Source organism: Simochromis diagramma, unplaced genomic scaffold, assembly GCF_900408965.1.
Source record: "Simochromis diagramma unplaced genomic scaffold, fSimDia1.1 OVJJ01000402.1, whole genome shotgun sequence".
NCBI classification, from domain to species: domain Eukaryota; kingdom Metazoa; phylum Chordata; class Actinopteri; order Cichliformes; family Cichlidae; genus Simochromis; species Simochromis diagramma.
The window spans coordinates 2776449-2790692 of record NW_024386972.1 but is presented as its reverse complement, the minus strand read 5'-3'; positions in this window follow the sequence as shown (position 1 = coordinate 2790692).

The following is a 14244-nucleotide window of genomic DNA, read 5'->3' as shown; positions in this document are numbered from 1 at the left end:
GTGACTCGGGGATTACCCATTTTCTCATTCATTTTTAAAGACAACTCGTGAGAGTCTTCCTTCCCTTTTTCCTCTCTGTTTTTTTCCTTTTCCCCCCCACTTCCCCTTCCCCTTCTCGCCATCGTACATACGCACACACCCACCTGTGCAGCCGGTCGTACCCACCCCTTTTCCACAACCACAAGTCCCTCCTTGACCCTGAAAATTGTAATTCAGCCATAGATCACAGCTGCTGAATATTAGGGCTTACAAAAGCAGTTAAATAAAATATGTCGAAATCATCCAATCCCAGAGGCCACGGCAGAAATTCTAATCAGGTGAGAGAAAGGGGAAGGAGTCAGCAGGGGGATTATGGGTAAAGAAAATCGTCTGGATCTACCAAAGAGCAGACGGAGAGCTGGGTTTGAGCTAAAAATCATAGCAATCATAACGTCGTGTCATGAAGGGTTTTTGGAGGCATGTGAGCTCTTACCTCAAAAACACAGAAATGCAGTCATACACTCCTAAAATGTAACAACCTGTGTTACAGTTTTAGGTTTGATTTCCTTCTTTTTGTGATTCTTGGAACTAAAATGTAAAAAAAACCCCATCAAAACACAAAGTACATAAATCAATAAATTTGCATATAATTCACTCCTTCTGTGTGTTATGTTACCCCAAAGACAGTTTAAAAAGCATTTTGAATGCACACGTAACTTGCAGTCATCCATGCCATAGTGTTGTCCATAATTAGTGCCAAAGCCAGCACTGCCTCTAGCTAAAGGTCTTCAAAGTTGGCAGATTCTCATAACCTGCAGTGTCAACCAAACTATTTGTAAAATAATTGAGTCTCCCGGTATTAATGCACTCATTTTATGCTAAACAGGCCAACAGCACTTTTGGCCTATAGGCCTTCCTTTGACCAGGCGTAGGAGGGGGTCAAAACATATTAATGATTCTGTTGGCATGCTTGTTAAAATGAACCACAAAGGTTGATCCAGCTGAGAGCAATGCATGGGACAGTGCAGCTTGAGATGGTCAGATTTTAGAGCAATTTCAGTGCAAAACGTTCTTCCGTAAACTGCTTGCTGTTTTATTTGTTTTTGTTTGGGTTTTTTTTAAGGTGCACATATAATACATTTCCCTTTAAGTGAAGGTAAATTTCGTAGCACGCTGGCTGTGATGAGAAAGTCATAAACCAGCTTCAAACACAAGCTCGTCGCGAGAATGAAAACTTTTCTTCCAGGCCCGGACTCAGCCACATGTAAAATGGCCGGACAGTCCAGAGAGCGAGGGAGGTCTGATGGATGGTGCTTCAATCCCTCGGCGGTTCTCCAAACAAGGAGACGCTCGATTACACTGCAGGATCAAAAATGCTGAATGCACACACTCCCCTCCAGAGTGAGGGAGAAACAAAACATCCACAGACCTTCGAGAGGTAGATTCTGTTTCTCGGGACTTTGTGCTTTGTCTTTGGTGACCAAGTAATTTCACTGATTTGGTACAAAACAGCAGGAAGGCATAGCTGGCTCTTATATTGCCAGCAAAACAAACACAAATGAGCATTTACTTTCCTCAACACCCACGGCTTTGGTGCATTTGCATAGATAAAAGTGGACTGTAAGCACTTCCATCTGTCTAGGAGGCAGTTGACCACTCTCAAATGAGGCCAGTCGTGGTAGAAGAAGCTGCACACTGCAAAACACCTTTTCTTCTTCTTCTACTACTGAAAATTTGGTGTACAGAAAGACCGACAGCAATCAGTTTTCTTCAGTAACACCTTCACAGACTTGCATCAAGATAAGAAGATAACTACTATATGGTATGCCTCAATTAAAGGGTTGATGTAAAACGGAGTTAAATGTTAAGAGTTGTACGTGGTTTAAGTTTTCCTTTAAAAAATATTTCACGTGCTGTCAGCGGTAGAGGCTCTTGTTTTGTTTTTTTATGTGCGCATGTCATAGCTGCCTTTTAAGATAGATTTAAAGTTCGATCAAATGTTCGGCCAGACGTTTAAACGACGTGAATTTATCTTTTGTTTCTTAGATATTGTGAGCTGATTTAAGAACAAAGGATTTTCAAGCCAAGTCAAACACGTTCTGTGATGTCTCTCTAAGAAAGGATTTTTCGTTAGACTTTGATGGTCGAACAAACCAAATACAAACTGTTTCTTCCTGCCTGTTGAATTCTAATGTGCTCGTGCTGCTTTAAATGTCAGGCTGGAAACGGATCCAAGCCCACATAAATAATAAAAAAAAATTTAAACAAAATATCTGCATAATCTATAGGTCATAAATCTTTAACGTTAGTTTTCTTTGGAGGTTTTGTGAAGGGCTTAGAGAGCATATGGGGACTCATGGGTCATGAGGTTATTCATCCCTGTGGATGCAACGGCGGCATTAGTGGTCAGTGCAAAAACACTTCAGTATTTTTTAAATGTACAGCCCAAAGACCACACACACACACACACACACACACACACACACACACACACACACACACACACACACACACACACACACACACACACACACACACACAAAACCCACTCCTCATGGTTTGAATAAGGCAAGCCTCTTATTCAACCCAGCCACTGCTCACAGCCATTGAAATCTAATGTAATCTACTTGTATTTGAGTCGATGGCACTGGTTGAAGGACGGACCATTTAGAAAAGGAACAATCTTATAGATGCGCTCGTGTAGTGCCTTTGAATGAACCCTCAGAATTGTTGCACTCATTCAAAGAGAGAATGCGTTCTCGAGTGGTTCATATTCTACTAAAACGGGGACAATGGGATTGGAAAGTAAGTAAAAGTAGAAGATGGCGCAACCAAGATCTTCCTTTTGAATTCTGAAGCCTATAAAGGATTTGGGGAGGTCAGCAGCTGGAGACACGCGTCTTTAGAGGAGGGCAGTGCTTTGGGATTGCGCTTTGACCTTGTGTTCCTATTGGTGCAGAGTCTGGATCTACCACCGATCTCTCTTACAGATACACGATGCCCTGTGCTGTCAGCAGCAACTAACAAGGTAAAACCTTTAACAGCGCTGCTTGTTGTCATTTAGGCATGTTAAGGCGATGTCGCAAAGGTCTGCTTACTTTTATTTGCAGATAACATAATAGATGTTTTCTGTTAAAATGCAGTTGTGTGTGGAGCCTTGTTACTGTCACTGAAGGGTTCGTTAGACTGAGCCCAGGCACCATTGTGAAGCACTCTGGCTTGTTTGGATCTCGCTAAGGCTACAGCTGAAAGACGTTATTAGGACACGACCCTCCTTTTGTGACCTAAAAATCTGAGGATCGTTGGATGGTCTGAAAAATTGTGTCCTTATTACTTAAAATCCATTTTATACCATCTTGAATCTTGCTTTTTGCCATTTTGCTCATTCATAACTAACATGAGTGACCTCACCTACATATTTGTTCAGATCTGGAAACACAACAAAATCACTAAAAGTCCAACAGGGCAAAAAGCATGAGTAGATATGCGGCAGTGTAAATAGGTGAAAGTTTAGCCAGATTAACTGCTCTGTCTTTGAAAGTACAAAAGGGATTATGTGCAAGGTGCAATTCCAAGAGCATGCCAATGATCACTTCATCGCTATCCAGGTTAAGGTCATACATGACTGACTGGTGTTAAAGGATACTGTTGGTGTGTTCCCTCTGAGAGCACCAAAGAAGCCTATGTAGGTATCAAAAAAGTGTTGACTGTACCTGTTGCATTTATCAAAACTTCTGTGAACTTATTTTTGACTGAAGATGAAGGCAGCGGTACTGATGAAACATACAACATCCTTGGTCTATCTTCTTCTAGGAGCCACTGAAATTCAGAAAACTGAAGCTTAGAAGGCATCAAAATGGTGGCAGCCGCTTATACGACCTCCCTCCAGGAGGAATGTGTGCTTTCGCATCTAACGATAAGTAGGCTGGTATACAGTGTATACAGTCATTTGCCTGGTGATCTACTGGGCTTTTCAAATAAAGATATGCAGAAGAGCACTCCTGAACATACAACCATGAAACAAATGGGATATAGGAGCAGAAGACCACAATGGAAGAACAGGAAAGTGAGGCTACAGCTTGCACAGGCTCACCAAAGCTAGACAATAGAAGATAAAAAATGAGTCATCTGCAACATTAAGATGATAGGGTGAGAATCTAGCATAAACAACATGAAAGCATGAATCCATCCTGCCTGTTTCAGTGGTGGGGGATGTTTTCATGGTGCACTTTGGGCCCCTTTGTGCCAGCTGAGCATCATTTAAACACCACAGACTACCTGATATTGTCCCTTAAAGGTATGACCACAGCGGATCCACCTATACTGCTGGTGGGAGGGTCACACACCATGCCACAAAATTCAGATAATGTCAACTGACTTCTTGAGCATGAACTCACTCTATAGCCTCCACAGTCACATGAGCTCAACCCAAAAGAGGACCTTAGGGATGGAAAAGGGATTCACATCATAGATGATAAATCTGGAGCAGCTGTGTGATGGGATCATGTGAAAATGGACCAAAATCTCTGAGGATGAATCTATGCCACAAAGAATTAAAGCAGTTTTGAAGGCAAGAGGAGGTCAAGTCAGTGCTAGCAAGATCACTTCACAAAGTGGCCAGTGAGTGTATTTTACTATTGAGTATAGATCTAGGCCTACATTTCAGGGGTTATTAACTAAAAGTGAGTAAAAAGAAAAACTGAAAATAGCAGCGCATAGGTAATTAAAATGTTTTAAAAAGTGAATAAATGCTCGGATTAGCTTGCTAAACATATATATAACTAACATTTGCAATTGTTAGCCGATATAATTGGTGGTCAATACTGTTTGTAACTTCCATAAAACATCGATAGACAGTTGAAATTATTACCTAGGTGTAAGACGGCTTAACAAATTAGTAGATATACATAACAAACAATAAGTTAAAATAGCAACAATAGCTGCAGATTATATAGCAAAAGTAGCCTAGCTTAACGTGAAATAGTTAGCTAGCAATACTTAGCTAAATATAATGGAACAACGATAGAATTGGTAATAATTAGCAATACATTCCTATTATCTTCTGCTTATTTAAAATCGTGTCATAGTGGTGTTGAAATAATCAAGGTCTTCAGGTTTTTCTTTTTATATATACAAAATGATGTTATAAAGGTAAATAAATGAGTTAGTAATAAGTAATAAATATAAAGGAAGCGATTTGATAAACTGAAAGGCACTATAGAGGTCAGGAATATTAGTGTCCTGCAATAACAATAGATTCATGCTAGTTGACTGAGTAAGCAGAGAGAAAAGGGGAGCTCAGTTTTATTTTAGCTGTCGGGATGTCTGGGTAGGTGTCTGTCAGAAATATAACTCCACAGGTTATGACATACAGGCTGAAGGGTGAGGGCTACTCACCAGAGGAGACACCATCCAAGAATACCAGAGATATGGACAAAGACAAGCTGAACATGAACCTGCAGGCCATGGTCTGAAGAATTTGCTTCAAAGAGCAAGAAATCAACGTAGAAAGAGGAAAAGGTCAGTGTGTATCCGTAATGCACAATTTTTTGTTTTTGTTTTTATGAAATCTATGAACTTGTAGTCTTTGCATAGTTTTTGTATACATGTGATGCACATACAAGGTCGTCTAGTCAGGTTATTATGGAGTTTAGCCTTTAGCCTAAAATAAAACGTTTACAAAGTGGTCTTGTAAAGTTCAGTTACATAGGGACATGCAGCTAGTTTTTGTCACAATGCACACAAAATCATGCAACTGGCTTTGATTAGAGACCATGTGTTAAGTACTGGTCAGGCTGGTTCAGCACCATGGACAGATTCAGCAAATTTCAGAGTGAGCAATTATCAGTGGAATAATGATAATTGGCAAAGAAAGGTCTGTTGTCGCTAATGTGGATTGTGAAATGGTCATCAGTACAGCTTGTGGGTGAATTTGAAATGCAGATGGAGCTAGAGATCGAGATCGAGATATTTCATTGTAATGCTTACGAGCAAAACCCACATAACTGCCAAATTCACGTACAATGAGTCTAAAGCCTGGACATTAATTGTTTTTTACAGGTTCTAAATCTTATGTTAACAGTGTATGTAGTTTTGATTGGACTGGATGTTTCTTACAAAAAAAATCCTCTTAGACATGCTTCTGCCTTTGCATTTTTATGTACACAGACTTCTTCCTTTGACTTATTGATCAAAGAATTCAATCTTTTTGAAACATGACTGCTTGAGTTTTTCCAGTGATAATTTAAGTTGTAAAGTTTGGTGTTTCTCATTCTTTGTGAACAGAGAGGACAGAAGGTATCAAATCAGCTGTAAAGGGTACAGAAGGGTGGTCCATTATCACTGAGAAACCAAAGTAATACAACGTTTCATGGCCAGAGATGAAATAGTTGTTTTACATGTGATGCACACCGATAGAGACAGGGTGGTGATGAAGCAGAGGCCCTCCTGGTTACACTGCGTCTCCTTAAAAACAAAAATCTCCCGGCGTAGCTTCGGCTCCAAGCTGATGTGCTATAGGGAGCTGAGGTCACTGGTTCATCCGTCAGAGACGCTCCTCGCTGATGGATGGCACTCAGAGCAACGCGCGCCCAATCCGCTGTAGCCCTAACCGCCGAGAAAAGGCCTTTGCAGGCAGAGAAATAAATAAATAAACAGCAACATCAAAGGGATGTTCAAAAGAAAAACAAAGCCTGCACACGTTCGTTTGCAAACACACACACAGAGGCGCACATTGGCTCTCTCGCACACATCCGGCGAGAGAGAAAAGGGAGGCGGAGGGAAAAAATACAAAGGAGTGAAAGCGTACACATAGTTTACTCTCCGATGACACTCGGCTTGAAGAAAATCCAGACAAAACAAGGCAGAGTGGCGAAAATTGGAGCGTTTGATGGTTCGATATTCATTCTGAACAGACTCAAAAACAACTATCACGGCAAAAACTATATACAGATTCACTTTTGTTTGTTTGTTTGTTTAAAAAGAAATCTACAAACACCCTCAGAGATCTTTATTTCAAGTCTTTTGGTATCTCACTGTGGGGATTAACTGACACCTTCACATACTGGACATCCAGCTGAGGTTCAGCAGTCATCAGTAAATCTATACGTGTTATGCGTAGTCTAAAAAACCTTTTTAGGCATTCTTCAAATAACTGTTAAAGAACATGTTTCTTATTGTCCAGGAATCCCACGAAAAGATCATTTGATCCTAGTAACATGTGATCTCTGTGAAGCCTGATATTGTAGCTCTTTCCACCATACCATATGGATTAATTTTTCCAGGATTTCACAAGTGTGGTTAGCACTGCAAAATGACGTCAATGTCAAGTGTTGAAAACTGTAGTTCCTCAAATTGCCACTTGAGGCTTGCTACACAAGTGAGTTACTCTCCATAGACTCCCATGCTAAAATGCTCACTTTACAGCAGGACTGAAAATATTTACAGCTAGTAGAAAAACGGGTTTGGTCTCAATAGATAAGCATTCATAACAATTGTAAAGGTGTTGAATCCTTTTTTAAAACGCTTAAAATTTGTTTGCTTTGGCAGCTGAAATTAGTTTGATCAGAATCAGAATCCTTGAGAAAATGATGTGGTCACAATTGCTCCAAGACAATAAAAAAGTAACTCACTAAACTAAATGAAACATATTACAAAGTTACAAAATATAACAAAATAGCACTAATATATACAAATAGCTCAATTATAAGTATCCCAGTATATAACACTAATGGTTGAAATTGAAGTGCAAGGATGTGCAAATATTATGGGTGTGCAGCTATTACAGTGCATATTGTGCATTTGATGGAGGAATTACCACAAGCAGGAATGATTTCCTGTTTTGTTCAGCGATGCATTTTGGTCATAGGCTAGCAAACAACCTGTTTGCTGTATTGTGGTGAGGTTTACAGTAATTGTACAGAACTTGCTCTGGACTTCATGTTAGGTTGTATCAAATGTTGCTGACATCAGTTTATACTGTTCGAGTCACTCACTGAATTCCACTTCTTATACCAACTTTATAGTGTCCGGCCATGGGGCTGATGTAACGTTGCTTATATCTTGCTGAATTCAATGTGAGAGTAGCAGCACAGACCAGCCAATCACAGCTGGTAGAGAAATATACTGGAACTCAAAAAACAAATTATTTTGCGTCTTACTTCTAAGTATTTCTTCACCCCACGCTCCACCTGCCAAGTCCCACTTTAACCCTTGCCAGTGGCTGAAAGTAACATTTGCTTGACAGTAACATAAAACAGACTATCGTCTGGTATATCCTTTAAGCGAGAACGAAATATCTGCCATTTGTTGAGTCCCAGTTAGGACAGTCTCCAGTTGCTCCAATGGTACTGCCGTCCTGTATCCGGCAGCTCACGCAGAATGTGAAAAATGTAAGAGCCTTTTGTTTGAATGTGTCAAATAATCTACTTGCACTCTGTTTCTGGACAGAAATCTGTCTGCTGGGATTATAGAAGAGCACCAAGAGGTCAGAAAGGAGACAACAAAACTCCCCCCAAAAGTTGAAGAATCCTGTATGAGGTAACTTAAAGCAATCATTCAAAAACAAGTTTGAATTCGGGAACTTTTACCCCTTGAAGAGTCTTAGGATGCTTTTAAACATGTGGCTACTTATTGTATTCCAACTCAAAAATGCATCGTGATACCGGTTAACACATTTTCCTTCACTTCTTTCCTTTTGAAGACACGCTCAAAAATGATAACATTTACATTTATGGCAGTCATCACAGATGCCCCGTGTTCTTCTTTGTCTCCTTCAACCGATTCCTGGGAACTGGAGCTAAATGTTATTGTTTCCACGATCGTGGATATTGGCAACCGGGAACCTCAGCAGATTGTGAGTGCTTTGGTTGGTTAGGGAGCCTTGCTTGCATGGCCTTGAGTTAGTCAGCATGGGCTCATCCCATGAAATATTGAGGAAGCTGGAAGGGCTGGGCTGGGGCCTCACGTTGGGTGTGTGTGTGGGTGTGTGTGTGTGTGTGTGTGAGTGTTTTTGTGTGATGGGGAATGCCTGACGGTGGAAATAGTGGATGTTGTGTCAGCTCCCCCAAACCAAAACAAACACCTATACCCCTCCCCCCTCTCCCCCCAGTATACTCCTAAAATCAGAAAAGTGGATTGCAATATATCTTCCATTGAAAATATACCATTCTCTCTCTTGTTTTCGCACCCGACTCCCCCCTCCTGCTCACCCCTCTCTCTCCTTTCTGTCTTACACCAGCCTGACTCTCCTCCTAGATTTAATCTCATCCTTATTCCTGTACCCTTAATCTTTTTCTTTCTTTACATCTCCATTTCCTTCCAAATCAGCACCTCTCATCTTTCAGATTATTCTCCTTCACTTTCTGCTCTTGCTCTTTCTCTCTGTTTTCCAATCAGCCCACAGAGTTGCTGCCGTGTGTGTTTGTGTGTGAGTGTGTGTGTCTAGTCAGTCAGTGAGCTGAGCTACTGTACAGACAGTTTAGTACAGTTGAAAGAGCACATCAGACTTCTGCCCTGCTCTCTCTGAGGGCTGATAATATGGGCCCTTCTTACCTGTTAGGAGCTAGTGAGCCGCTGCTCCTCCCTTTAAATGAACTTCAGAGGGGGAATCAGATTGACAGGAACACAGAGAGAGCTGCCTCGTTTGACTGGCGGTCCTGTCAAGGTGAACCCAAGGTGCTGTCTCGGGCCCCATATTGCTTTCCACAAGGCTGCCCTGGTGAGCTGATTGGGTCTTAATGGTGCAGTAATGACCCAAACAAGCTCTCGCACACTTATGCGCACACTCCATCTCGGCCAAGAGTGCAACCCATTTTGGAAACTTAAAGGTCTAAGCCAGCTAATTTGGCAAGTTAACATCAGTTGAGCTTCCCTATTAATCTTTGTTTCAAAGTATGTGAGAGAAATATAAGGCGAGAGTAGTAAGTGTTTGAGAAACCATTAAGAGTGCGTGGTCTCGTTTTTCTCCCCGACAGATTCTGCATAGTAATAAAGGCGAGGGGAAGCCTCTCTTTAAGCCTCAGCACCTTAATAGTCTGTATGATGACACTTTATCTATAGTTTGTGCATATAATCACCAAACTAAAGGGGGCGACCTCAGGGCGTGGGTTCACCCGCTGACATTTGACATCTTTATAATTAACTGGGAAGGTCTAATCTCTGCCTTCAAATGACGCGTGGCCGCATTCCATTTAATATGCTTATAAGCACTATGTATTATTCAAATATGCTGATGAGGCTCCGTTACAAAACAGACTTTTTGACACAGGTTTTTCTCTCCCGTCGTGGTGGGGTACGGGGCCACTAATGGACGTGCAGGGATCGGAGAGCAACAGCCCTTCTGAAATTTTCATTCCCTGAGAAAGACGACAAAGTTTTCTCCTAAATCCTCTTTGTCTTACGCTCCTGTTTGAATTTAAGGAACTCCGGAATAACAGAAGCTAAATGAATGCTTTTCAAGGTGCAAACAAACCAAAAAGCTCTTAAAGCGAATTCTTTCTCGTAGTATAAGACCTCATTAGTATTAGGACAGGGGCTGCTTGTGTGGCTTTCTCTGAAGAGTTTTAATAGTTTTAATAGTTTTGGCCAGAGATGTTTGGAAGAATCAGCCATCTTTAGACCGAGGGAACCAGCAGAGCTTTTTATGGATGCGGGCTCTAACAGGGCTGGAAGAAAGAGCCTCTTATGTTCACTTTTGGCTTGAGTTACTTTTGAGAGGTTGGTGGTCGCTGGGTCAGAGGCTTCAGTGAGCCGGTAACCACTACACGAAGCCCTCAGTCCTCACCGGAGCTTTTCGGCTGCAGCAGAGCCTCACCGCATTCCCAGCCTTCCATCCTCTCATTTTAAGGAAAGGAAGGGAGCTAGAAATCACCGAGCAGCGTATCTTAAGACGCTATCAATGTTTTTGCCTTTTCTTTCACCAATCCATATTCATGAATCTCTTAGAAATTAAAAAAAATCAATATTAGACCACAATTAGACTGTGCTGAGGTCATGCGGTCTTGTTTTTTGGAAATCATACAAGCAACCACGGAGCAGCTACTATAAAAACAATGGAAAATTATTTTAATGAATGCATTATGATACAAGGTCATTACAAACTAGAATATTAATTGCATCTTTTGTCTTTTGAAACCACGTTTTTTGCACTAAATGTTGGCGATCTGCAAATCTAAGTGTTCTTATGATGTTTACGAAGTCTTTTAACTTTAAAATCATGGTAGATTTGGAGTAATTAAGAAAATGAGGCAAACTACTTTTTTCATTAATTTCACTATTATGTTGTCTGAAGCAAATATACAGTCCCTGGATGAGGCAAGTGCAACCTCTTCTTAACTGCGTATCATTTTAATACTCTGGTCTTCTCAGCAGAAGAACGAGGCTGTGTTATTTATATAACATAGGGGGCATTTTTCATACTTTCCTCTGGTTAATTGTTCGCATTGTCTTCAAAAAATCTAACATCCGAAAATGTGAAAAAGCAGTTTTCTTAAAAACAAACAAACCCCCCCCCCAAAAAAAAAAAAATAAAAAAAATCAAACAACGTCTGGTGCATGTGCCCTCTGTTTCAGGTTTATCCCCAGCCCGCTGTTTGGTTGTTACAGGGTTGATATTGAACAGCATTGAATCACCTTTTTTTTTGTTCCTTAAAGGTTTGTAAAAATTTGTAAATGAGTTCTTGCATTTGTTGAAGGCATATTTTCTCCCTGGTGCCCATGGGTGTAGGGTGTGTGTGTGTGTGTGTGGGGGGGGGGGGGTTATTGAGTGTGCTGTTGTTGATCCTGGGCCGTGAATCCTTCCCTGCCCTCTCCTCTGCCTGGAGCCTGCCCCCAGCCTCTCCACAACCTCCCACCGAGCTCCCTCCGTGTCGGGCTTCAGCTCCGACTTTTCCGTCTACGCGGCTCACCATCGCATCTCACGCCTTCCCGTCTCGTGTCCCTTTAAACGAAACTGTTTTCACTCTTCTTTCTGATTCTTGTGTTGCTTGTGTACCTGAGTTTTACAACCCTCAAACTAGTCCCTTTTAGAGACCCTCGCGGGTGTTTTTAACCTGCCTTCAGCCCACGTGTACACTTTACCTGCCTGGGTCTCTTTCAGAAACTACTAAACAACAAAATGCTTAAAGCTTAATTTGACTTTAGGTTTATGTAACAGCTGTTGTGTTAATTGGAGACACACAGTGTTGCAAATCCAATGTTTCTTTAACTCGTTGGTAAGAAAATCACACCTTTGGAGTTACACAGCTGTAGAAAGTTAAAAACTGAGCACTTTTGAGTGGATGATAAAGAGTTGGCCTGGTCGTAAAATACCAAGCGACAAAGTATATGTGTTTTTTTTTTTTTTGCTTGTTTGCTTGGTGCTGAAGTCCCACCAAGAGCACACAAAAAAGTCACCACAAAAACCATAAAATACCGTAAAAGAAGCTTTTGTTAGCTTTAGAAAGAGCCAGATGAACTGTAAGAACTCTGTCAAACTACAGTACTGTGCTGTAACGGCTATCAGGTGTATAAGTATAATGCTGTCAACTGTTTAGCTGCTAGATTCCCAACTGGAACATTATCACATTTTCACAAATGCCTTGTTTGATGATTTTAATTTGAACATTTGCATTTACATGACTTAGTTTATGGGACCCCATTACTGCTGTTGTAGGCCGTGACGTTGGAGGAAGGGTACACCAATTTTAATCTCAATCGTGATTTTTGGCTTCTCAAAATTAAGCGAGCATGATTTAGTAATACTGGCTAACGTAGTTGAGACAGACAGTCTGATGTGCTCACATTTACACCTATAGGTAGTTTTAAATCACCATTTAACTGATATCTTTGGACTTGAGAAACCAAAGTGCTAACCACTGTACCACAACGCAGCCATTTCTAGATGTCTGTGTAGGTTCTCAGGCATCCAGGTTGTGTTGGTCTTAGGAGCCTGAAAAAAGAAGACAACTGGACTTCTTTACGTTTGTGAAGATGCTTCAACCCTCATCCAGGAGGCTTCTTCAGTTCTAAAACAAAAAGTGGCAACACCTTGGACTCTCCAACCCCTACTGGGGGTTAAATACCTGGGATCTTTTGTTTTGGATCTGAAGAAGCCTCTTGGATAAGCATTGAAGCATTTCACAAATTTCAAGCTCCTAATATTTCTAAAAGATAAATGTTCTTTTTCATAATTTAACTCAGGATTGTCAAACATAAAGCCTTGGGGCCAGAATTGGCCAGCCAAAGACTCTAATACGCCCCATTGGATGGCTTTGGATTTTGCATTTGCATTTTCTTGTCATGTAGAAAATACTCAACATACTGTTGAAATTGCTCTTCTTTTTCTTATATTAAGGCATCTCACTGATTAAATGTGTAGCTAAACCTTGTTACACTGACAGAAATTGGAATTTCACTGGTCCGGATAAAATCAAAGTGTGTTGTATGTGGCCTGCATTATAAAAAGACTTTAACATCCCAGTTTTAAATGTTATCAGCACACTCGTGTTTTCTTATGTTTTTGTCTGAATGCTTTCATGTTGTATGGAAAGGCTTATAGAAGGCATAATTCTCATTATCTACCCATGATGATATATCCCATAGCATATAACACGAGCCAAGCCTCGTGCCAAAGGTGCAGTATAGACATGAGCGGCGTCTATGAGAATTTTATTAAAAAGTTCCAGACAGAAAATGATGCTCTGCACAAATATGCGTGGGATACACATAACATCTTGTGCATCTGTTCAGAGTGCATGTCCGCCAACGATTCTCTTTGCAGACACATTAAAAAAAATACAAAAAACCAGTGAAGGCAACGGGCCTGTTGGCAGCCATATTGGCTGAGTGATTTATTACTTTTCTCACATCCACCTGTTGTTTTTCATGGGGCCTAATTAGAAGCCTGCTGTGTGTGTCATATTGTAACGTCAGTCAAACAAGCATGGAGGCAGTTGTGCAAAATTTGCTTACGCCCAAAATAAACAAGGTAAGAAATATTTGCCGTCTTCAGCCATTTGAGGACAAAGTCCCAAAAGGCTTCAAATATTTTAGCATATTAGAACTGTTTTCATTTATTTCTTTATTTATTAGGTGAGGAATATTAAAGGCTTAGCTCGCTTTTTAATGTCCTAACTATATCAAGAAAGATATTTCCCTCTTTTTCCCCTCTTTTCTGCCACTGTCCTCTCTCTCGAACAACCCATCTTTATCGCTTCGACACATCTCTCTTTCCTCTCCTTCTCTCCTTCCCTAGGCCCTGCAGATTGTCACTGTTATTTACCAAAT